Source organism: Micropterus dolomieu, linkage group LG19 (genome assembly GCF_021292245.1).
Source record: "Micropterus dolomieu isolate WLL.071019.BEF.003 ecotype Adirondacks linkage group LG19, ASM2129224v1, whole genome shotgun sequence".
In the NCBI taxonomy this organism is placed as follows: domain Eukaryota; kingdom Metazoa; phylum Chordata; class Actinopteri; order Centrarchiformes; family Centrarchidae; genus Micropterus; species Micropterus dolomieu.
This window is the reverse complement of record NC_060168.1, coordinates 31585405-31591243: the sequence shown is the minus strand read 5'-3', so window position 1 is coordinate 31591243 and position 5839 is coordinate 31585405. Positions and strand designations below refer to the sequence as shown.

The window sequence follows — 5839 nt, the reverse complement described above, 5'->3', positions numbered from 1 at the left end:
GAATGGAAGGACATGTGAAGGCAGCATCTCTCCCTCCAGCCGAAGTTAATGTTATGAGCTGGTCTCTCTGCAGCTGTTGGACAAACACAGGAGCTAACAGCAGATCTGTGGAGCGTAGCAGCCGTTAGCATCGATGCTGTTCCAGGCAGCGAGCCGTATACATCTGTCGCTGCAGTTGGACTTTCTCCTCAGCGCTGTGTGTGTTTGGCTGTTTGTTTGTTTGTTTGTCTGTTCTGTCTCTCAGCCACCTGTCACACGCAGTGATTTTACCTGGCGGTGAATGTCGCTGCTGGCCGAGCCGACACGAGTCCCTGCCTCGTCCTTTTCTGAGGAAGGTCACTTACTTTTTTTGTTGATATGAAACTAGTAAGTTTCCAGCTTTCCAAACTGTAAAATATTTGAAAGTTTGAAGGAGACCCTCAATGTTCCCAAAGACAGAAATACACGTTTTCTACAAGGCTTGTTTTGGTATCGACTTGATGATGACAGGGAATCAACATCTGTCAAAAACTGAAAGCTGGCATTGACCGCCTGCTCTGAATGGTACTCTTTACTGATTCTTTAATGAGAAAGTTTAAAATTTCCTGAAATGTTTGCAATTTAGGAACTAGGTTGCATTTTATTTAGAAACAGGGTTCTGTAGAAAATTAGTTTAAAGTAAAAGAAATTGACAATTTTAAGCGTTTAATTTCAATTGCGTCAAACTGAGATGCTAACAGCTAGCCTAGTTAGCACTACACCAAGACAGTCTGTCTCTTAGATAAATATGTTTTCCAAGGACAAGTTAAAATTTAATGAAATTATGTATTTTAATTGTCATGTTTATATTGGATAACTTCTCAATTTAAGGACTGTCAGTTGTTATCTTTAGCGGTTCCCTGTAGAGTTTATGGCTCTTTTGAGACGTTATTCTCTGAGTGGGTTCCTGTTTTTTTAAATACTAAAAAAATCAGCTTTGCAAAGGAAAAGAAATGCATTGAACACATTTGTTAGAGCTTAAGGACACACAATGTGTTCTGGTGAGTAACAGTGACTTTTGTTTGTTTAGAAGAAAACTCCACAGGGCACCTTCAAGTTTAAATGTGACGATGATGTTAATGTTGTTGTTAAGTCAGTGTTGCGAAAATGTGCCACATATGTGTATTTTAATCCTCCACTGAGCAAATGGACATCCTGTTTGAGAAGCCCAGGTGTTTTAGAAAATGAAGCCTTTTAAATAAACAAAACAAGACAATATATCTGCTGGGTGTGTGTAAGGTGAAGATGTGTGTCTTACTTCTAGTAGGAAGCAATAGGCTTGAATGTCACAGACAGAAAATGTTGAGAGATGGTCTAAAATATTGTTTAGTTCTTTTATGATTATTGTTGACCAAAGAAAAGAGAATAATTCCATACTTATCCTTTAAAAGGTGTTGCACCTGAATCAGACACTCCAAATGTTTCAAAGGCTCCTTCAAATGCAGACAGCAAGAATCTGGAGGCCACTGTCATCGTGTATTCTTTGATCTGATATAATATCATTTCCATTTGACAAAACTGGTCATCAACGAGAACACGGCGTTAAAATGTTTCCTGTCATCACAGAATTTTATTTCCTTTTAGTGGTGCTGCTACACATGAGCCAACCATTGCCTCACAAAATATTCAAGGCCACTGGTTTGTCCCACACACATGTTGCCATGGTAGCAGTTGTAAACAGTCCTGTCTTGCCTGCTGTCCTCAGCAGGGGGCCGACAGTAACATCTGAGAATTTCTTGTTATTAAAAATGTAATTTATTTGAATGGCATTTGGTGCAGAGCTGTAGCTTCTGCCTCTAGTTGGTGTTTTAATAAAAACAGCCGCTGTGCTGATTGGCCAGTTTGTGCTGCCATTTTGATAAAAATGTTTCCCCATTATAAATCAGTGTTAATACAGAGGACACCAGAAACTGTTTCTGACAGACATACTACACCCTGTACTGGCTTTTCTAACATGTTCTTGGACGCATCATTCTGTTGTGATCGATTATTGATTAGTTATCTGTAAAGAAGGTGTGTTACCTGTGGAATCTTTAAGTCAGGTTGTGTAAGGAGAAGCTGTGGATAAAATACTTGAGCTGACTCATCTTGAATTCAGTCTCAGGTTTTGAAGCTGAAGTTGTTGATCTGCAGGCTGCTGCTGCCCTCCAGTGTTTCCTCTGATCAACACACACATCTTTCTGCTGCTCTGATGGACTGTCATCGTGTCCACAGCGTCATCATGCAACAAAGGGGATATGATACCACTAGGCACCAGAATGGCCAACTTCTTACCAGTTTACACAAAATGCTGTGCTAAAATACACAGTGCAACACATTAAGGGGGTTTTAATCGTGCAAGCCCAAAATGGCACACGGACTGTGTGGGTGTGGTTCATGTACGAGCGGCAGCGCAAAGTGCAAAATAGATTGGAGGGTGAGGTGATTCATAAATACACTCTCAGCCAATCACATCAGCTCAGATGTGCTCATTAGCACAATCACAGGCAGCTCAACAAATAAAGGAGCAGCTTCTCCAGGTTATCATATTATTGTCTGGAAGGTGCAGAGCGGCACGGTGTGATCACAGCATCACAAATCTCCAGCCAGGGGCAGATGGTTTGATGATAATGATAATCAATAAATCGTTAAAAAATTGTTAAAGCCATTTATGTAACCACATCCATACTTGTAAATGCAATACTGATTTACCAGTGTTACTGCTTTTGAACATTATTTTTTAATGCTGATTTAAACACAGTTTAGTAGTTTAGTTTGTTTTTAAATTTAATTAGTTTATATACATTTTAAGCATTATTCTGTTATTGCTGCACATTTGATCCAAGTATTTAATTTGCTCTTGTTGATGAAATCAGAAAACCGTCAGCAGGTTGACATTGCGCCAGAAACAGACGTGGTTCTAAAACCCAGTGTCGCTACAGCTGTGGTCGGACCTGGAGGTTGTAAACATCAGGTGAATTACAACTAAGGGGGGAAAAAACATCCCAAAAAGAGGCTTTTTATCTGTTCTCTTTTTGTCCACCGCCTGGCAGGAATTTTACCAAAACAATCAATAACTGTTGCCTGAGCTGAAGAAAACTACCAGAGTTTGTGTGTGGAGTCAAAACACATCTCAAAGAAACAGCCTATGGCAAACCTGCAGGCCAAAACCCCACCAGTAGTTTGAAGCTGTGGAAGTTAAACTTACATAATACAACATCTTTTTTTACAATGTTATATTGCATAGGTTGTGTAAGAGATGTTAATGTACAATAGAAATGGGCAGACTGAAAATCCATAGATATTAATACACATTATACAAGTATCTACTGTATTTTTTTATGAACCTGAACACGTCTGATTCGGTGCCGAGATGGGTTACAAGTGATGGCTAGGAAGTATAGTCTCTCTCTGTCAGGTGGTGCAGCTTTAATGTAACAGCAGTGAGAGTTCAAAGCACCATTTGTATTTATTCATCTGTTTGAGTTTGTTTGGGGGAGTTTGATCAGCTGAAATGTTCTTACATTGTGGAGAAATTACTTCTAAAAGAGATAAAAAGCATTTTGTTTATGTATTTATTTTTGTAAAGTAACAAACAAAGAAGTCTGAAGTCATTAAACGCTTTCAAATCTAATTACCTTTATTTCTGCTGTCACCCAGAGTGACTATGAGCAGCAAGCTTCATTGGACGGAGGATAAACCGATAAAAAACCCGAGTGTTAACAGACCGATAGTTCCAGTTGTATTTCTACTGAGGACCGTTTGTCCTTGCTGCTCTGCTGCTACTGCAAGTAGATGATCTAGCTCAGCAACTTGCAACAAAGTGTTTTCTTTCCCCGAGGCCAGTATTTTTTGAATTGTTTGCAATGGGAGTGATGAGGAACTGAGTGTCTATTCTGTGCTTAGTGCTGCACGTTTAGTGAAACTAACCTACAGTATGTAGGATAAAGATCCCATGACTTGTGCTTCATTGTGCATTTAAACCTCCTTGAATCCTTCTTTAACTTATAACATTAGCATGGATTAGAAATTCCAAAACAGAAATAAACATGCATCATTGTAAATGAATCACAAACAAAGAAAACTTTTGATTTTTTTGTCCTGGTTTCCTTTTTAATACAAACAACAGATTATATCCTCAGCCTTAAATTATATCCCAGCTCTTCCATCATCTGAGATGACTGGAACTAAATTAAACACCTGTTGTTCGAACACTGTTTGTGCATCTTCTTTAATATAGTGTTGCTTTACATATTTCCATTGAGGCCCGGCTGTGTTTCATTCGGCAGCAGGTGAATCTACTTCTCCTCCTCCACATCAGCTCCTACTGGGATTCACTCTCCGGCCCAAACATCCTTACATTCCTGCCAGAAATGAGTTTATACTCTGCTTGTATTATTAGTGTTAACAAATAAAATACTAGTGTTTTTTTTAATCAAGTTTTTATTGGATTTTTGCTTTCTCTCACATTCGGTAACTCACAGGTGGCACATTTAATAGCAAACTGTGCATTAGCAGCTTCCACATCTATTTCCTGCCTCAGGGCTGCTGCTCCCACTTCTACCTGTTTACTCTCCATCTGTGGGGGAAGAAAAGTGTTTGTTTTGCTCTTTTTGTTTCTCAGTAAATCTAAACTGGACCAGTTTGTCTTATAAATTAATATTTCCTCAACAGACTGAGATCATAAATACTCAAAGCTCATTGAAAGTGTCCCGAGAAAAGTTGAATTTCAACCTGCTAAAGAACGTAATACATTCTGCAGACTCTCAGTACTAAGTTTACTGAAAAAGCAACACAAACAGCTTGATCAATGTGTCTCAAGCTCCAAGAAAAACACTGCCAAGTTGAAAATAATGTAAGGGGAAAGAGATTATTTAACAATATCAGTTTAAGAGAGTTTAAGAAAAGTGAAGAACGATTCTGGACAAGTTAGAAATAAAAATAAAGTTTGGAATCTCCTTCTAATCTAGAAACAGTTTTCATAATGAATACCTAAAATAGAAAAAGCAATTGTCCAAAGTCTACTAATTAAATCTTAAAGTACACAGCTTAATAAACAAACAATACAACTAAAGGGTCATATAAATGATGACCCTTTAGACAGGTGCCTAATGGCAGTCAAAGCTCGTCAGAGAGAATGTGACTCACCTGGACTTGACTGCCTAACAACCATTTCAGCAGGTGGTAATGAGTCAGTCTGATCTTAAGGGCTTACAGGCTCATCTCCCTTTCGGTTGGGTTGCGTTTGGTTTTCTTTTGGTATTAAATTAATGTTTTGTGTAATGCAAAGCTAAACCTATGTGTGGCACACAAAACAAGCAAAAGTTAAAGCAGAATAAAAATCATATTTATTCAAAGAAACTCACGAGTTAAAAATGGGTACAACCATCAAAATATTAAAAATAAATGCATTAAATATGATTAGAACATGAAATGTAAAGGATAGCCTATCTTTACACAACACTCACATGCCATGCACATGTTGAAAGTTTTTTTCAACACCACTCACTTGACTAGTGGGACTGCTTGGTAGAATTTTAAGTCCTAATGCTTCAATATTTGAGGCTTACCTTCCATAATATTGAGGCTGCATGACCTTCCCAAGCCAGTAATGCGTCCAGTAGTCTCCACAGATTGGTTGGTTGGTAACTTGCGCCCACACTGAATGATTTTGTCAGCTCGACTGGCTGGGGTTCACATCCCCTTTCAAAATGATTTTATTGCCCTCTGTATGCATGACCCAATTTCAAGCTGTATAATTATTGCTTTGGTACTTTTTAAATTTCATAGCTGTGCCATCAACTCCTTGGGAGAGGATAAAATAATTTAATGTGTCTCTTAC

General features: G+C 38.4%; 1 long non-coding RNA gene across 1 annotated transcript; it reads right to left on the bottom strand.

The window, feature by feature from the left end:
* Positions 1 to 4471: 4471 nt before the first annotated feature.
* Positions 4472 to 5652, bottom strand: LOC123957125. The gene is made up of 3 exons (XR_006821738.1): positions 5568 to 5652; positions 5146 to 5293; positions 4472 to 4576 (listed from the first exon to the last, which is right to left on the bottom strand). It is a non-coding gene; the product is annotated as an uncharacterized LOC123957125 (long non-coding RNA).
* Between the last annotated feature and the right edge of the window lie 187 nt (positions 5653 to 5839).